The sequence below is a fragment of the Ctenopharyngodon idella genome, chromosome 24, assembly GCF_019924925.1.
Source record: "Ctenopharyngodon idella isolate HZGC_01 chromosome 24, HZGC01, whole genome shotgun sequence".
Classification (NCBI taxonomy): Eukaryota; Metazoa; Chordata; class Actinopteri; order Cypriniformes; family Xenocyprididae; genus Ctenopharyngodon; species Ctenopharyngodon idella.
The window spans coordinates 630,210-650,681 of NC_067243.1; the positions used below are offsets into that span (position 1 = coordinate 630,210).

The 20,472-nt window shown below is 37.6% G+C and overlaps 2 long non-coding RNA genes across 4 annotated transcripts; both read right to left on the bottom strand.

Moving 5' to 3' along the window:
* Window positions 1-4,629: 4,629 nt before the first annotated feature.
* On the bottom strand, window positions 4,630-9,512 carry LOC127506584 (uncharacterized). The gene is made up of 5 exons (XR_007928051.1): window positions 9,108-9,512; window positions 8,247-8,318; window positions 7,615-7,679; window positions 6,002-6,068; window positions 4,630-4,795 (listed from the first exon to the last, which is right to left on the bottom strand). It is a non-coding gene; the product is annotated as an uncharacterized LOC127506584 (long non-coding RNA).
* Window positions 9,513-13,017: 3,505 nt separating this feature from the next.
* On the bottom strand, window positions 13,018-18,150 carry LOC127506583 (uncharacterized). 3 transcript variants are annotated; one of them, XR_007928049.1, is made up of 6 exons: window positions 17,845-17,974; window positions 15,188-15,242; window positions 14,956-15,088; window positions 14,634-14,873; window positions 13,262-13,379; window positions 13,018-13,149 (listed from the first exon to the last, which is right to left on the bottom strand). It is a non-coding gene; the product is annotated as an uncharacterized LOC127506583 (long non-coding RNA). The 3 variants fall into 3 exon arrangements; XR_007928048.1 differs by having other exon boundaries at window positions 14,956-15,242; window positions 17,845-18,150; XR_007928050.1 differs by lacking the exons at window positions 14,956-15,088; window positions 15,188-15,242 and having other exon boundaries at window positions 17,845-18,145.
* Between the last annotated feature and the right edge of the window lie 2,322 nt (window positions 18,151-20,472).

The following is a 20,472-nucleotide window of genomic DNA, read 5'->3' on the forward strand; positions in this document are numbered from 1 at the left end:
AGTCCCCCAGACTGAATTTGGATCTTCAACTTCTTATCTTCTCATCAACTTAGTGGTATCATCACTTTTAAACTCTGATGGATTGAGGTATATTTTTCTGCAGTAATTTGCATACTAATATAATTAATAAAACATTTTATTTATCTGAATTTTTTTTTATCTTTGTCTCTTTTTTTCACATATAAAAGTTTTACTAGAAGGGTAAATATGCCAAAAAGATTTTTTTTCTATGGACTGTCTGGGTTACATTATTTTTTGCATTATCATTATTCTTCTGCAACTCTGACTGCATGTGCTGAAAAAAAAAAAAAAAGAGAAATAATATTTCATAAAAAACCTTTAAAATTGCCAGAGAAGTAAGATAACACCAGTGACAAAAACATGGTACATGCGGTCTTTAAATACAAACCCGATTCCAAAAAAGTTGGGACACTGTACAAATTGTGAATAAAAAAGGAATGCAATGATTTACAAATTTCATAAACTTATATTTTATTCACAATAGAGTATAGATAACATATCAAATGTTGAAAGTGAGACATTTTGGAATGTCATGCCAAACATTGGCTCATTTTGGATTTCATGAGAGCTACACATTCCAAAAAAGTTGGGACAGGTAGCAATAAGAGGCCGGAAAAGTTAAATGTACACTGAAGGAACAGCTGGAGGACCAATTTGCAACTTATTAGGTCAATTGGTAACATGATTGGGTGTAAAAAGAGCCTCTCAGAGTGGCATTGTCTCTCAGAAGTCAAGATGGGCAGAGGATCACCAATTCCCCCAATGCTGCGGCGAGAAATAGTGGAGCAATATCAGAAAGGAGTTTCTCAGAGAAAAATTGCAAAGAGTTTGAAGTTATCATCATCTACAGTGCATAATATCATCCAAAGATTCAGAGAATCTGGAACAATCTCTGTGCGTAAGGGTCAAGGCCGGAAAACCATACTGGATGCCTGTGATCTTCGGGCCCTTAGACGGCACTGCATCACATACAGGAATGCTACTGTAATGGAAATCACAACATGGGCTCAGGAATACTTCCAGAAAACATTGTCAGTGAACACAATCCACCGTGCCATTCGCTGTTGCCAGCTAAAACTCTATAGGTCAAAAAAGAAGCCATATCTAAACATGATCCAGAAGCGCAGGCGTTTTCTCTGGGCCAAGGCTCATTTAAAATGGACTGTGGCAAAGTGGAAAACTGTTCTGTGGTCAGACGAATCAAAATTTGAAGTTCTTTTTGGAAAACTGGGACGCCATGTCATCCGGACTAAAGAGGACAAGGACAACCCAAGTTGTTATCAGCGCTCAGTTCAGAAGCCTGCATCTCTGATAGTATGGGGTTGCATGAGTGCGTGTGGCATGGGCAGCTTACACATCTGGAAAGGCACCATCAATGCTGAAAGGTATATCCAAGTTCTAGAACAACATATGCTCCCATCCAGACGTCATCTCTTTTAGGGAAGACCTTGCATTTTCCAACATGACAATGCCAGACCACATACTGCATCAATTACAACATCATGGCTGCGTAGAAGAAGGATCTGGGTACTGAAATGGCCAGCCTGCAGTCCAGATCTTTCACCCATAGAAAACATTTGGCGCATCGTAAAGAGGAAGATGCGACAAAGAAGATCTAAGACAGTTGAGCAACTAGAAGCCTGTATTAGACAAGAAAGGGACAACATTCCTATTCCTAAACTTGAGCGACTTGTCTCCTCAGTCCCCAGACGTTTGCAGACTGTTATAAAAAGAAGAGGGGATGCCACACAGTGGTAAACATGGCCTTGTCCCAACTTTTTTGAGATGTGTTGATGCCATGAAATTTAAAATCAACTTATTTTTCCCTTAAAATGATACATTTTCTCAGTTTAAACATTTGATATGTCATCTATGTTGTATTCTGAATAAAATATTGAAATTTGAAACTTCCACATCATTGCATTCCTTTTTTATTCACAATTTGTACAGTGTCCCAACTTTTTTGGAATCGGGTTTGTAAATGCACAAAAAAAAAAAAAAAAAAAAAAAAAAAAAAAAATTCATTAAGCTGTCATTTATGTGTATTCACAAAGTCAAAGAGTAATCTAATAATGTGGTCTAAGTTTAAATGTTAGAAAAAAGAAATACATTTTAAGACATCTTGCCATACCAAAAGTGGACCCAGATAGCAAGGTGACATTGATTCAATGTTGAAATTCCATCAGAATCATCATTTTGGTTGAGATTGAAAATTCAATGCTAAATAATATTGAATCAACGTTGAAATTTCAATGCTTGTCAGTGTTGAAAAAGACAACATTGAATCAATGTTGATTTTTGGTCAGCTTCATCACTGGTGGAACTTAGACTAAGCTATGTCAATCCATCTGTCCCCTCATTCAACACTTTATTCACATTAGCATTCATGCTCCTCATGACCCTTCCCTCTAGTCCCACAAAAAAAAAAAAAAAAAAAAATAAATAAATAAATAAATAATTCTGCCAACACTTTATCTGTGTGTAGATAAACTCCAACCAGTTTGAAGTCAGTGAGATGAAAAAGCTGGACATTATTATTATAATAACGCTACACTCTTTCAACTTAAACAGTAAATTCACAACTACTTAAAACATCTCACCTGCACTTTAAGGATCCCGCGTCAGACGTTTTTCTGATGTCACGACGCACGAGAGTCTTGAACTTTCTGCTCGAATCGATCGATTTTCTCGGACTGAAAGGTAGGTTGAATTTGGAAATTTGTTTTACTTTAATATATTAGATAATGCAGCGTTTGAATGTGTGATTTATAGTTCATTAAAGTTGTTTGTGGACATGAATCCTAACAAAATCGCAATTAATCGAATTCAAAATGAATTCCTCCTTTACCGTGTAGCAGCGCGAGATATTTGAAATGCTGTGGGTGGGAAGTGCGCGTGGTGCGGGAGAAAACGCCCGAGGCTGTGGGGAATCCTGCATTATAATATTGAGTTAAGTTTTTGAATTAATATTTGTCTGTTCTTTTATTTGTCTTTGACATGTTAGCTCTGATTTCATGTATATGTTTGCCCAAAATCCAAATCTGTAAGTAAAGACATTGAGAGCTAACGTTACATTTGCCTAACTTGGTGTTTTGCTTCGTCCAGGGAAAAATGTTAGGATTTTTTTAGTATAAATTATGATCATGATTTTTTTTGTAGTAGTAGTAGAAATAGTAGATTATAATAGTAGTATTTGCACAACTAATTAATTGACCTTGCAAACAACTATCGACCGCTAATAATGCTGTAAAAATGTTTCTCCCCTTAGGACCTAAAGCTTTTCAATGTTTTTTTTTTGATGACTGAGGACACTTTACAATACATGGTAAGCAATTTCTATAAAAAACTGATAGTTGTTAATAGATAATGAATTACTAATGTCCAAACCAGATGTTCATTAACTCACCTTTATGCCATCCCAAATGCATGTGACTTTTGTGTTGTTTTTTCCTGGAAAATATCTGTTTTGTAATAATTTTGTTTTGCCTGTGTTCCCATGTGTTATATATTTTTTTAGAAAAAGTATAAATTTGTTTATTTTGTAGTCATTCTAGCAAAAGGCAATGAAACTGTTTGTTTTATGTACACAACTTTAGGATAACCAGACAGATGATTGTGAGGGTGACCTTGAGCAGCTCTTCGTGGTGGTGTTCATTATTCTGAAGGAGGGGGAGAACTTCACGAACCGCCTGCTGACATTGACATTGTGATCGAGGGAGTTAAAGTTTTGAATCAACTCACTTCAGTCACATCAGCTTGTGCCCTGCTTCTGGGTATGATATACATCAACCTATAGTGGTTTATATTAAATAGTCATACATTTGAATTCAGCGTGTTTTAACTCAAACCTTTTTTTATTATTTATCATATTTCAAGTTGCACTTAATTTTGTAGTACATTCCCACACAGCAAAAGGACTCCGCGGCGGATCAGCCGCGGAGGTATCGCGGCTTCCGGAACGTATCCGCGAAACGGACCCGTATCGGCGTCCACTTGCGCGCAGTGACGGATCCGCAACGAAGGCGGATCGCGGACCCGCCGTGGCTCCGCGCTGCATTCGCTCCGCATCCGCGATTAAAACCTTACCTCCCGCAACGGACTCTGATAAAAATCCTGGCTCATCAGGCCCGGGTCCGTTTTGGACCCGTTTATCTCATTTTCAAAATCCCTTCTGTTCTTGCTGTAGGATAAAATAGGATAAAACTAAAACTATCACTAGGCCTAGGCTACTACAGCAATATAGGCCTAAGCTTAAATCTGCATTGCCTTGTATTTTTACCCTAACAATATTGTAAATAGGCCTAACAGAAAAGGTTCAAGTCAAGACAAGACATGAATTTACTGTACAAAAGTAATCACAACTCAATGGAAATATAAAATTGATATTTATATTTATGTTAAGTTATTGGTTATAGCCTATTCTGTTTTTGTTAAGTAGCCTACGTTGGCGAGGCTACTCTACATTCATTTTGTGGTCAAAACCTAATTTAGTGCTTTATAGGCCTAGGTCGGTGTAAACATAAAATATTTTATCTATTAGGCTACACCTTCAATGAAATGCACAGCTAAAATATCAGAAAATGAATAACTGGCGAATGACAAGAAGTTCAATAAAAACATTTATTATTTATTGCTTATTTTTCCATTTGTGTGGATGGAGGCGGGACACGTCTCCTCGCTGCCCGATCCGCCGCCAGGTTGAACCACCTGATTGCGTGCTTGGTGACCTCCACATCCGTGGCTGACTGTGTCACCGTGTTTTTCCTCACAGCACCTGTAATCAAACAGACAGATATGTTTATGTTTATGGAATGTAGCATCCAAAGCCAAGTATGCTTACACAATACAATATATGAGATAGGCATTAAGGAGATTAAATTAAAAAAGAAACATGACTTACAAAGCCATAAACAGGGTTGTGGTGGTTAAAATAAGAGGTGGGTAAACTATGAATTCGTGATCAGGGTAAGGTGTGCTGCGCCTTTTGCTATCGGATGTTTAAAAAAAGACATCCAAAATGTTCAAACAATATCAGTGGTATTAAATGGTTCCTTGATCAGAGCACATATTGTATGTGGATAAATCAGTGTGGTTTTGTAATGTTTTAAGTTTGTTAGGGTCCTACATACATTCTATTTGGAGGTAAACTCTTAACATTACATTACATAAACTCTTAACTAGTGCTGGGCAGTATGACCAAAAATTTATATCACGGTATTTTTCAAAATGATATCAGTTTCACAGTATATGACGGTATTTTTTTCCCCTATGCATGACCGGGCGTTAACCACATTTTCTACTGATTGAGAGAGGAAAAACTGCAGTAGATTGACTAGAATGCCCTGTTTTACTGTCATGATGAGTGAATATTGTAGAAAAATTCCACACTAGAGGTAATACAGGTTTACAAAGCCCCACAAAATGATGCTGTGGGGAGACAACAATCAATAAAACACAGACCTGCAACACACTCGTTACAGACACATGAATATTAAAATATGACCATAGGGATAAAAAAAAAAAAAGAGTTGAGGGCACCTTAAGCATTTTAAAAATCTAACCCTATATAACAACAAACTGCCAAAACGAGGGAGAAACACGGAAGAACATTTAGACTGTCTAAGGATATTTTCAGTACATTTAAGAGCACTACAGTCTCTGAATAAATGACACACGTAAGTTTAACACAGAAAGAATAAAGCAGTTAAATTTTTGCTCATTCTTCTTTGAATTGTCAGTGTATTTATTAATGTATTTATTAGTGACAGGCTGCGCCGCGTTCCGAACGTTGGTTAAGCGACACATACCAGTATTGTGGTATCATCAAAATTAATTTCATAACAAAAATAAATACCGGCATTTGGTATGAACCGGTTTACCGCCCAGCACTACATATATACCTATCAAAATTAGACTAATACAGCTTGAAGTTGTGTTCAATCTCTTGATCTGGGTAGTGGCAGCTATTGGGGAAACTCACCATCTTCATGGCATCAAGGCCTTGTCCTGAAGAATCTCAGCGCCAAACGCTGGGGATCACATCTCATCTAGTAACAAGAGCACAGCCATAATTGTAAGAACTCTAATGACATCTTTACCCCCTGATATTGTATTTGTGATTCAATTCAAACATTTTAAAGGCTAAGAGTATGAGCAGTGTGTAAACTGACAAGATTTATGTGAAAAATAACTTAAATGCCTAAAGTTGTTGACCCCCTGAACCAGTCAGCATTTAAAGTATTTAAGTATTTGGTAACACTTTACAATTAGGTTCATTAGTTAACATTAGATACTAATACATTATTAAAATCTTGTTAACATTAGTTAATGCACTGTGAACTAGCATGAACAAATAATGAACAACTGTATTTTCATTAACTAACATTAACGAAGATTAGTAAATACAGCAACAAATGTATTGCTCGTGGTTAGTTCATGTTAGTTAATACATTAACTAATGAAACATCTTGTAAATTGTTACCAAATATTTAGTAAAACGTATTTAAGAATGTATTAGTAAAAAATACATATACATTAATAACTCAAAAAGACCTAGAGAAAATATATTAATGACCATAACATCCTGTTATCATAATAGTTTATCATAAATACAAACAATATAACATTATTTGTCACCTCATCTCATTTTGCTGATTATTTTACCCTAAAGGCTTTTCAGACACTCTCACTGAAACAACCAGGGGTTAAAGGGTTAGTTCACCCAAAAATGAAAATTCTGTCATTTATTATTCACCCTCATGCCGTTCCACACCCGTAAGACCTTCATTAACCTTCGGAACACAAATTGAGATATTTTTGTTGAAATCCGATGGCTCAGTGAGGCCTGCATAGCCAGCAATGACATTTCCTCTGTCAAGATCTATTAATGTACTAAAAACATATTTAAATCAGTTCATGTGAGTTCAGTGGTTCAATATTAATATTATAAAGCGACGAGAATATTTTGGTGCGCCAAAAAAAAAAAAAAAAAAAAAAAAATAACAACTTATTTAGTGATGGCCGATTTCAAAACACTGCTTCATGAAGCTTCGGAGCATAATGAATTGGCGTGTCGAATCAGCTGTTCGGAGCGCCAAAGTCACGTGATTTCAGCAGTTTGGCGATACACTGATTCATAACGCTCCGAAGCTTCCTGAAGCAGTGTTTTGAAATCGGCCATCACTATATAAGTCGTTATTTTGTTTTTTTGGCGCACCAAAAATATTCTCGTCGCTTTATAATATTAATATTGAACCACTGTACTCACATGAACTGATTTAAATATGTTTTTAGTACATTAATGGATCTTGAGAGAGGAAATGTCATTGCTGGCTATGGAGGCCTCACTGAGCCATTGGATTTCAACAAAAATATCTTAATTTGTGTTCTGAAGATGAACGAAGGTCTTATGGGTGTGGAACTGCATGAGCGTGAGTAATAAATGACAGAATTTTCATTTTTGGGTGAACTAACCCTTTAATGATTTTAAAATGTGATTTTTTTTTTTTTTTTTTTTCTTTTCTTTTTCAAATCATAAAAAAATCTTAGACCCCAAACTTTTGAACAGTAGTGTATGTTTGAGGATTTGCTTACTGGTTATATGGTTTTTAGCCTGAGATTTTCTTTGAGAGGAGTGCAGGCCATCAGCATGGAAGAATCTAGGAACATAAACAGTTTATCACAGAGCCTATTTAATGTCAGGTTCATTAGACTCAAACCAGCTACAGCAGAGGTGAAATGCAGGTAAGAGAAAGTAGAATATACAGAATATACAAAAATTTATTAACAGAATTTGTTTTAGGCTTACTTCATTTTATATTGCTCTGTGTTACTTACGTTTGGATGTCAGAACCTTACAAACTGTAATATTAAAAAATAATTTTGCAAAAGAAAATAACATGCATGGTGATATAGGTAAAATATTTTGTGGGGTAACACTTTGGTATGGGAAACATATTTACTATTAACTTTTGCCTCAAACTCTTAATATGTTGCTTATTAATAGACAGTAAGGTAGTTATAGCGTTTAAGGGTGGATATCAGGTAGGATTTAGGGATGTTGTAGAATAAGGTCATGCAGAATAAGGCATTAATATCTGCTTTATAAGTAATGATAAACAGCTAACAAGCAACTAGTTTAAAGTGAGTATTGTTCCCCATACTAAAGTGTTACCCTTTGTGGAAAAAATGTGTATTAAGTTATTTAATGAGCTTTCTCAGTTCACCTGAGTTTCATAAAGTTTCTCCTCTGTCAGCAGCTCTTCCCCCTCCGGTGTTGTAGAATTATTTTTTCACTCCTGAAATCACAGAACATTTTTTCTTCAATGTGATTGGTATTAAATTATTAAACATTAAATGTAATCGAGGTAATTTGTTTACCATGAAAGATCATTTCATTTCGTTTCATTTGATTTTCGCGCTTCCTGTAAGGGATGTCAGTACAGCAGTTTAAATAAATTAGCTCACTTCCAATTACCCATTGACAGATTACCAACAAAACCTTAACAAAACTATCAAAGCCTCTCTTCTGCACAGAAAGATGTGATTAAAAACGCAAACTTTCATAAGAGCTCAGTATATTAGCCAAACAGTTCTGAAAACGGTTATGCTAACGGACTTTTTCGAAGAAAATAAACTATTTCAATAAAGTAAATATTCGACAGAAGCTGTCAATTACAGGTAAGAAACGTATCCAGAACACTTTTATATTATTTATGTGATTTTGGGGACTAAACTCAGCCGAAAGCAGAGAAAACAACAGCGAGAGACGGAGATTTTGCAGCTTGTCCGTTTCTGCCTTGCCGCGTTACCATGGTAACTCCTCCAGTGTTTGAATTTTCAAAGCGCGCGCCCATTAAAACACGTCAAAGTTACGCAGCATTTACACAAATAAACATCTACCATTACCGGCTTATGACCTGATCCGTTTATTTTGCAGAGGACGAGATATGTTCAGATAATTTGGATACAAATTCAGATAAATTGTGATTACAAACTGCCTGTAGTAAAGCGAGTGCCTTAGTAACTTTTTAAGTGTCACAGAATTAACAAAAGATTTTTCTAATTCACTTAAAGTGAAAACTTACCTGAAAACCACAGATGTCGCCGGAGTCGCCATTTCTCTCGTCGGTTGCAGAGATGAATGGTCACGCGCAAACAGATAAGCGCGGCATCGGCCTGCAGTCGTGATCCGACCCAAAGCCGACGAGCTGGAAATAGAGCACTGACTGAAGACACGCGCCTATGCCTGGCCGATCCTTATTAGATGTTACAGATATGAGGCCGAAGTCGGCCACACGTATGTGTGCTATCTGGGATTAATATACATGATGATATCAATAAACTTACTCAAGAGGGTTCAGCGCAACCGTGTCCCAGCAAAGAAAGTCTCCACTGATACGACTCTCGTCTCGGCTCTTGGTGTACTGTGGTTCAACCGTTACAGTAAAGGCGCGTGCGCGTCCGCGGATCCAACATGGGTCCGCTCAGGATCGGCTCAGACTAAATACTTGGGGTTTCGAGTCTGACGACAGCACGAGGGCGTGGCTTATTCGCAAGTTCAAGGAGCATGCGCCGTTTACATGCTCCCGGAACACCGCAAACTTCTATAGTAATCGCGCAGAAGCCCTCGTTGTGTTTGTTTCATTTTTACTCATTTAAAACAAGAATGATAGTACTATGTTAAACGTTGAAAAAAGAAGCTCATTTGGCATTTGCGAATAATGTTTTATAATACTGTAAAATCACGTGACACTGTTGCTTGGTGTCAAGGGCACGTAACGTTACACTACCAGTGAAAAGTTTGGAAACATTACTATTTTTAATGTTTTTGAACGAAGTCTCTTATGCAAGGCTGCATTTATTTCATAATAAATACAGAAAAACAATAATATTGTGAAATATTAATACAATTTAAAATTATTGTTTTCTATTTTAATATACTTTAAAATATAATTCATATCAATATATCATTCTAATATGCTGATTTGATACTCAGTTATTATCAATGTTGAAAACAGTTGTGTTGCTTAATATTATTTTGGAACCTGTGATACTTTTTTCAGGATTCATTTATGAGAACAGCATTTATTCATAATATAAATATTTTCTAACAATATAAATCTTTACTATCACTTTTTATCAATTTAACACATCCGTGCTCAATAAAAGTATTAATTTCTTTCAAAAAAGAAAAAAAAAAAAAAAAAAAAAAAAGACTGACCCCAAACTTTTGAATGGTAGTGTATATTGTTACAAAAGATTTCTATTTTAAATAAATGCTGATATTTTTTTTTAACTTTTTATTCATCAATGAATCCTGAAAAAGTATCACAGGTTATAAAATAATATTAAGCAGCACAACTGTTTCCAACATTGATAATAAATCAGCATATTACAATGATTTCTGAAGGATCATGTGACACTGAAGACTGGAGTAATGATGCTGAAAATTCAGCTTTTATCACAGAAATAAATTATGTTTTGAAGTATATTAAAATAGAAAACCATAATTTTAAATTGTAATAATATTTCACAATAGTATTGTTTTTCTGTATTTATTATGAAATAAATGCAGCCTTATTGAGCATAAGAGACTTTGTTCAAAAACATTAAAAATAGTAGTTTCCAAACTTTTGACTGGTAGTGTATATATAAATGAATATATAGACTTGCTTAAAGGCATGGTTTACCCAAAAATGAACATTTAAACACCTTCAAGTTGTTCTAAACCTGTGACTTTCTTTCTTTCTTTCTTTCTTTCTTTCTTTCTTTCTTTCTTTCTTTCTTCTGTTGAACAAGAATGTTGGTAACCAGACAATTGATGGCCACCATGAACTGTCTAGTTACCAAAAATCTTTAAAACATTTTCTCTTGTGTTCAACAAAAGAAACTCTAACACAGGTTTAGAACAACTTGAGGGTGATTAAATGATTTTAATAATCCCTTTGACACAGCTTACATTTTTCATAGTGTAATTTCAGATCAATTGTATTTCACTGGTGTGATGTCAGACCTATTTAAGTAATATTTCCATGTCTTCAAATGACAGTGTAATAAATCTGAACTATATTAACATTGTATTGTTAAAAGGACTGTTTATTCAAAAGTAAACGTTTATAGAAGGCAGTTAAATGTGTCAATCACATCTATTAGCTTAGGAGGCATTTATAGATGTTTCAATAAAATGTTAAACATGCACTCTTCACTGGTCTCTCACACAAATTCATAGTACAAAATAATACATGGTGTTCAGTAACATATCTAAAGGTAATCAAGTTTACACAATTTGCATGTTAATACAAAAGACAAGAGCATTTTGTGTGGTTAAATTGTTATTTGGAATGCAATTCATTTATATGCACCCAGAGAACAACAAACTCAATGAAACTTAAGTAACCCTCTGCTACTCCTGGAACACAAAACCAACTGTTACGACCCCTGATAGTGTTGAATCAAGGGGTAAAGGGTTGTAACATTAAACTTGGGAGAAGACACATACACAAATATGTCATAACCAGGTGATGTGTACAAGGCAAGGACACAAGTCTGAACAAGCAAATGATTTATTTACAATATGTAAGGGTATGAAAATAGCATGAGAAGGGGAAAATGTGTTTACAATGAAGAAATAGAAATAAAAAAGAAAATATACTATTTACACATATGCAAAAAAAGTTATTACAAATTACAAATGAGTAACAAATTGGGAAGGGGAGGAGAATTGGTCAAGGGACATGAGAGGCAAGATGAATGATTACAGATACACAAGAGTACAGTTACACAAACTGGGAACATGCTAATCTAATCTCACAGGGTCTACACTGTAGTCCCTATAGAAAACACAGACAGAGGCTATAACACAACAACAGAAGGCCTCGCGAGTGGTGTCTTGACTCCAATTTTATGCCACGGTGCAGCAAACACATTGGAGATGGGGTCAATGACGTAACGGTAAACACAGAGTCAGGTGCTGTGACACTATGAAAGAGAAAGTAAAAAGTAGGGAAAGCACTCAAGGGAAGAAAAGAACAAACATTAAAGGGTTAGTTCACCCAAAAGTGAAATTTCTGTTATTAATTACAGAGACAGTTGTAGAGACAGTGCAGCGCTTCCAGGTTATACATCAGAACGTGAATCTCAATTTGGCCGATGTTCTTCACATGAGCAACACAACGCATGTGTGTGATACTGAGGCAGACCAATTATGAGCCGGCGTTCTGATGTAGAACCCGGAAACACTTCTCTGTCTCTACAACGTAAACAGAGTAGGACAGGTAAGAGAAGAAATTAAATAAAGTCATTATTTTTGTTTCATAACATTAAGGTTGAACCACTGTAGTCACATTGACTATTTTATTTCTATTATGTTTTTACTACTTCTCTGGACCTCAGGGATGCAAACAGGTAAGGGGGAAAAAAAGTGAGAACATTAGGGCGGGGGCATGCTCCGAACATAGTTTTTTTTAAAGATATTTGCTTTACATGCTCATTTGTAGTTACTTTGATTTTTTAATTTATTTGTTATTACCATGTATGTCCAAAACTGTAATTTCACACACACACAAAAAAATGTTGCAACATTTCACCAAAATCAAGATTGAATAGGCTACATTTGGTCAAAACCTCATGTTATAAAAAGATGAAGTGCTATGGCTATTTAAGACAATATTGGCTGATTAGACGGCAATACTGAGCTAAACTGCAAACTGTTTGCCCTCTCTCTCTTCACCGTTCCCACATCTCAGACCCCCCCACCCCATAAAAACATTGGATCTATGCAAATCCCATAAGTGACCCATTTTGATCTCAAAAAGGTGAGTTGTCACTGAAAGGTGAGGAGTTTGCATCTATGAATGTGGTAATTATGTTGCTTTCTCTTGGGAATCAGAAACCTCTCCAATTTTATCAAAAATATCTTAATTTGTGTTCTGAAGATAAACGATGGCCTATGGGTATAAAACGACATGAGGGCGAGTAATTAATGACAGAATTGTCATTTTTGGGTTACCTTAACCTTTAACATAATGCATTTTGTTTGAGTTTGTGGTACACAAACTTCCTCATTTCCACTGCATGGCGTTGTGTCAGATGGCTTGGACTGATGCCTCTCGTCAGGGCAAGAGCATTCTGGACAGATAAAGTAAAATATTTAATGCCAAATAAAAGTCCGTTTATGTATTCAAAAGAAAATGTTGCACAAAGAAACAAGTTGCGGCTATGAAGCTTTGTAATGCCTTACCAGTAGTACAAAAGCCCCCCAACTGCTGGCATCTTTTTGTGGTGCAGAGCAGAGACCACCATATTCCCAGAATCCTCCCAATTCATTAGTATGACTGTACCTCACAGCCATATACCTCCTGAGTAAATAAGTGGAATACATTCAATTATTTACAATGTTAAATTGAGTATTTATAATGTTTCCATAATTTGGCCTAGTTCAACTTTAGATTACATCTAAGGGTGCTTTCACACTGGCAGTTTAGTTCTAAACAGAGCACAGGTCGCATGAAAAATTGATAATGTGAAACCTGTTATAACACCCTGGAGCACACCAGGGTACTGAACCTGAGACTACCTGTAGGAGGTGGTCTGAGCTCAGCGAGTTTTGTAGCACTGGAACTAATAATCACTGTAGCACTAATCACTATGGCATGATTCACGTGAATATGAAAGCAACTCAGGTTCGCATTTGTACAGGAAGTAAAGTAAATTGGGCATGTGGTTTAGCCGATGACGACAGTGTGAAAGCCCTTAAAGATCAATATGATGGCCGATAAACAAGCAACCCACTACAATGTAAATATGCGATTAAACTTTAATGCTAGGAGACTAAATGTCTATCATCAGCCATTGGTTAATAAATTACATTTAACTGGCCAGTGTTTAAATTAGATGCTAAGTCCAGTATAAGTTTAGCACAGATATATTTTCACTTGCTTTGTCTTTAACACTGAGTGCTTGAAAGTTTCGCTCTGCACTATTTCAATTAATCTCAATGGATGCAATGTATTTGACGTACCGTAAACTCTGTGAATGTGCATGACTCGCTGTCACTTAGTGTTCCTTTAAGTTTTATAATAAGAAAAAATAAAATGTATAATATATAATGAATGATTCCACCAAAACAGCTCGTCTTTGTAAAATGGCACATCTTTTTACATTAAAGGGATAGTTCACCCAAAAATGAAAATTCTGTTATCATTTACTCACCCTCATGTTGTTCCAAACTTGTATAAATTTTTTTCTTCTGTTGAGCACAAAGGAAGATATTTTGATTAAAGTTTGTTACCAGGCAACTTTGGGGCACCATTGACTTCCATAGCAGGAAAAAAACTACTATAGAAGTCAATGGTGCCCCAAAACTGTTCAGTTTAACACATTCCTCAAAATATCTTCCTTTGTGTTCAACAGAACAAAGAAATTTATAAAGGTTTGGAACAACTTGAGGGTGAGTAAATGATGACAATTTTCATTTTTGGGTGAACTATCCCTTTAATGTGAAAAGATGTGCCATTTTACAAAGATAAGCTGTTTTGGTGGAATCATTCATTATATATATATATATATATATATATATATATATATATATATATATATATATATATACACACCTCAAACTCGTTGTGCTCCTCAAACCATTCCTGAACCATTTTTGCTTTGTGGCAGAGGCATTATCCTGCTGAAAGAGGCCACAGCCACCAGGGAATACCGTTTCCATAAAAGGGTGTACATGGTCTGCAACAATGCTTAGGTAGGTGGTACGTGTGGTAAGTGGTACATTCTCTGATAAATCTTCCACCTGCCAAACCAGACGATGTGGCCCTTTTTCTTTCTTTCTTTTATCATCAGACCTACAATGAAAAGACAATAAATTGTAATAATAATCTTCAGTTCTATAAAAGCAACCAAATCATCTCTTATTGTCATTCTTACCAAACAATGAAAAATGTCAGTGTTTCTCTCTTGTGGCATTCTCGTACAGTGCTGAGGTCCGATTTATTGGTGACAAAGCCAGACACAGTGTTTTTTTAGATGTTCAGCACTTTAAAACAACCAGGGAGCCATTCTGTTCCAAAATATTTAGGAAGGTAATCTGTAAGGAAGGACTAAGGGAGAACATTGTGCATTTGAATAGACTTTTGAACTTTATATATTATAAGCTCACCTAGAGTATTTCTGGTCTGGTCTGCCTCTGCCATTATGCACAGGAAACAAAGGACCTAAAAAAAAAATGTATAAGTGCACATACAATATATGATATAAGAAGAATCTGTTTACACATTTATACATTTTTTTTAGGTCCTCTGTTTCCTGTGCATAATGGCAGAGGCAGACCAGAAATACTCTAGGTGTGTATCATATCATATAGGTGTACATTATATCTTATAATATATCATTTCAAGTTCAAAAGTCTATTCAAATGCACAATGTTCTCCCTTAGTCCTTCCTTACAGACTACCTTCCTAAGTCTTTTGGAACAGAATGGCTCCCTGATTGTTTTAAAGTGCTGAACATTTAAAAAAACACTGTGTCTGGCTTCGTCACCAATAAATCAGACCTCAGCACTGTACTAGAATGCCACAAGAGAGAAACACTGACATCTTTCATCAACCTGAGACACCACGCATCTAACCCGAGACACCAAGCATCTGGACTGAGACACCAAGCATCTGGACTGAGACACCAAAAGCATCTAGACTGAGACACCAAAAGCATCTAGACTGAGACACCAAGCATCTGGACTGAGACACCAAGCATCTGGACTGAGACACCAAAAGCATCTAGACTGAGACACCAAAAGTATCTAGACTGAGACACCAAGCATCTGGACTGAGACACCAAGCATCTAGACTGAGACACCAAGCATCTGGACTGAGACACCAAGCATCTAGACTGAGACACCAAGCATATAGACTGAGACACCAAGCATCTGGACTGAGACACCAAGCATCTAGACTGAGACACCAAGCATCTGGACTGAGACACCAAGCATCTAGACTGAGACACCAAAAGCATCTAGACTGAGACACCAAGCATCTGGACTGAGACACCACGCATCTAGACTGAGACACCAAGCATCTGGACTGAGACACCAAGCATCTAGACTGAGACACCAAGCATCTGGACTGAGACACCAAAAGCATCTGGACTGAGACACCAAGCATCTGGACTGAGACACCACGCATCTAGACTGAGACACCAAGCATCTAGACTGAGACACCAAGCATCTGGACTGAGACACCAAGCATCTGGACTGAGACACCAAAAGCATCTAGACTGAGACACCAAGCATCTGGACTGAGACACCAAGCATCTGGACTGAGACACCAAAAGCATCTAGACTGAGACACCAAGCATCTAGACTGAGACACCACGCATCTGGACTGAGACACCACGCATCTGGACTGAGACACCAAGCATCTGGACTGAGACACCAAGCATCTGGACTGAGACACCAAAAGCATCTAGACTGAGACACCAAAAGTATCTAGACTGAGACACCAAGCATCTGGACTGAGACACCAAGCATCTAGACTGAGACACCAAGCATCTGGACTGAGACACCAAGCATCTAGACTGAGACACCAAGCATATAGACTGAGACACCAAGCATCTGGACTGAGACACCAAGCATCTAGACTGAGACACCAAGCATCTGGACTGAGACACCAAGCATCTAGACTGAGACACCAAGCATCTAGACTGAGACACCAAGCATCTGGACTGAGACACCAAAAGCATCTAGACTGAGACACCAAGCATCTGGACTGAGACACCACGCATCTAGACTGAGACACCAAGCATCTGGACTGAGACACCAAGCATCTAGACTGAGACACCAAGCATCTGGACTGAGACACCAAGCATCTGGACTGAGACACCAAGCATCTGGACTGAGACACCAAGCATCTGGACTGAGACACCAAAAGCATCTGGACTGAGACACCAAGCATCTGGACTGAGACACCACGCATCTAGACTGAGACACCAAGCATCTAGACTGAGACACCAAGCATCTGGACTGAGACACCAAGCATCTGGACTGAGACACCAAAAGCATCTAGACTGAGACACCAAGCATCTGGACTGAGACACCAAGCATCTGGACTGAGACACCAAAAGCATCTAGACTGAGACACCAAGCATCTAGACTGAGACACCACGCATCTGGACTGAGACACCACGCATCTGGACTGAGACACCAAGCATCTGGACTGAGACACCAAGCATCTGGACTGAGACACCAAGCATCTAGACTGAGACACCAAGCATCTGGACTGAGACACCAAAAGCATCTAGACTGAGACACCAAGCATCTGGACTGAGACACCAAGCATCTGGACTGAGACACCAAAAGCATCTAGACTGAGACACCAAGCATCTGGACTGAGACACCAAGCATCTAGACTGAGACACCACGCATCTGGACTGAGACACCACGCATCTAGACTGAGACACCAAGCATCTGGACTGAGACACCAAGCATCTAGACTGAGACACCAAGCATCTAGACTGAGACACCACGCATCTGGACTGAGACACCAAGCATCTAGACTGAAACACCAAGCATCTGGACTGAGACACCACGCAACATATAAAACATTACCAATTGCCAATATGTAATAACGTTTCAGTATACAGTTAAGATAAGTAACGTTAAAACAGCAGACACTTACAATCGCTGAAACACCAAACTACACAGACAGGTGTTTGAATCCTGTGAGCCGTAATTAGGACGTTCACTCTACAAATGAACTTTGTAAGTAATTATTTGATGACATTTGACCGTTCATGTTTGAAAAAAGAGAATATTAAACAAACCTTTAAGTAACCTAGATCGACGTTGTTTCTCTGGGGCTGTTTCGCCGTCTTTTCGGGGCATGTAAACGGCGCATGATCCTTGACCTTGCGAACAAGCCACGCCCTCGTGCTGTCGTCAGACTCGAAACCCCAAGTATTTAGTCTGAGCCCTCAGGATCTGCTGATTGACAGTAGAATTTACGGCGCCGCCCGGAGGCTGAGCTGATCCTCTGGGCGGCGCCAAACCGAATGTGACAGTCACGCGGGTTTGGCGACTTGAATGCGGATCCGCCTAGGAGTCTCCTGCTGTGTGGGTTGTAACAGTCACATTTCCAAATATTTATGACCCACCTTCAGTCAGTCGTACACTACTACAGATCAAATGTTTAAGAACATTGTGCAGTTTTAACTTCCTGTTTGTTTTTGTTTTCTTTAGATGCCTTACAACAAGTGAGGGCTGAAAAAAAGGAGGCCTCAAAGTTTGTATTTGCTGTTTCTGCAAAACTGGCTCCGTTTCAATCCTTGAAAAGCTTCAAGTCCTGAACAGTGAACTGTAGAAGTGTTTCAGTCTGTAGTACTGTGTTTCTGTCTTCGTTGGTGAGTTTCCATGTGTATTTACTTCCATTTTACAGATGCAGGTTGCATTTACGGTTTTTCAGGCTCTTTTTCCAATGACTAAAATGCATGTTTGAGTTGTTTTAACTGAAAGTAATTTGCACTGACATCTTACAATTTGTCTGTGCTATTGTTTTGTCTCAAGATGAATGCCAATGTTTTTTTTTTTTTTTGTTTGTTTTTTACTGCTTAACCTCTTTCACAGACGAGGCTTAAATCTAGTCCCAGACTAAAAATCATGTCTGAGCTGTTTTAACTGAAAATATATCTTAAATATGTCACTGCCATTGTTTTGTCTCAAGATAAACACCAGTAATGATTGTTTTTTCTAAGGCATGTCTATAAAAGCTACTGAAATAATTGAACTAAGGTCTGATCCTGGCTCAGCCTAAGCCCTGTCTGTGAAACCAGGGGCCTGTACCATGGGCGAGGCTAGCCCCTTTTTAAAAAAGGAGCTCAGCACCCCTAAAACTTGGAGTAAGAAATGTTGTTAAATCTAAAATTTTCGTTCGTATTTTACAAGGTTAAATAATGTCCAAAACATACTCTGTAGTTTGTGGTTTAAAATGTATGTGTTAAGGATGAAAATGAAAACATCCCCCTTAGCAAATGGTGTCATCCTCTTCTCTTCTTCTACTTCTCCTCTGTACCTGCACCGCTCAGCACGACCGTCGTCCAGCGCGAAACACACGCAGAGTGAGAACCCGTTATGTAGTGTTGTGAATCAACTAAGTTGCCCCAAAGCTGTGTCTCACACTTCTTTCCTTTTACCTAGAGTTGTTCCGATTCCGAAACCATATCGGTGAGTACTGGAGTCAGTATCCTGAATCACCATGGTACACTATAATAAGTGTTTATTTTCGGACTATTTTAGTCCAGCGGGTCGCCGCCGCTGTGGAGTAGCACAGGACCTGAGTGACTCGTCCATAGTCATAAACGGAGAGAAGTAGCGCCGGTTACAATGTTCTTCCGCAAGACGCATTCAGTTCTGTTTATTAACTGCTATAGCGAAACAAAAACAGCAGTGCGACAAATAAACTGCGTACCCGTGTAGTGCGTACGTGTGTCTCTGTTGTTAAAGTTTATTGTTAATTTGATACTCATTTTAACAATCGGGAGTCATGTAAACACTCCTGGCGTTTGGACCGGAGTGAAAACAAACGACATATCACTGTATACCACCAGTATGTGTGAAAACACTCACTGTGGCTTTTTAAATGAATTGTTATTCATTCCTAGATTTATATCTGTTATTTTTCAGTTGTGGCTGACTATCAAACTAGACAATAAAAGAAAGCTTAATGTTTTTCTTTTGCTGTATTTATTCATTCCTCACACACAGAGGATTTAACCTGAACCAGGCTTAACTCCTCAACTCCTAGCATTACTCTCTCTCTCTCTCTCTCTCTCTCTCTCTCTCTCTCTCTCTCTCTCTATCTCTGTGTGTGTGTGTGTGTGTGTGTGGCCTGCCAGTGAGCAATGGACATATGACAGTTCTTTAAAAGAAAAAAAGACAGATTCAGGTGAGAGACTAGGGACAGTCCATAATGACCTCTGTCTTGTTTTTTTTTTTTTCTTCTGAAAAGTGTTAAGCAAGCTAAAGTAACAGATAATGCAAACCAGCTGTTGTTGTATCAAATTACTTATCTAGGCAATGGTCCCCTGCTTTTATTTTTTATTTTTTTATTCTTTTTAAACCCACAATGGAGAATACAGCTTCTCTTGTGAAAGGAATTTGTCATTTAAAAAAGTTTCTAAGCCCAATAATAATAATAATAATAATAATAAAGACATTTAAAATGACACGCCTCTGTGTGCCTTTTGATCATATCCTTAGAATCTGTAAATGGTCTCCAAAACATTTTTGTGACATGACAAACTGACCTCAACTCTCCTGCCTACAATATATTTGTGTATGATTGTCAGTGCCAAGGGAAAGAGAGGGAGATGGAGAAGGAGAAAGGGAAAGGGAGAGCATGCAGGAAGAACCAGGTGAGGAAACAACAACAATAAATTGACATATAGTGAATAGTG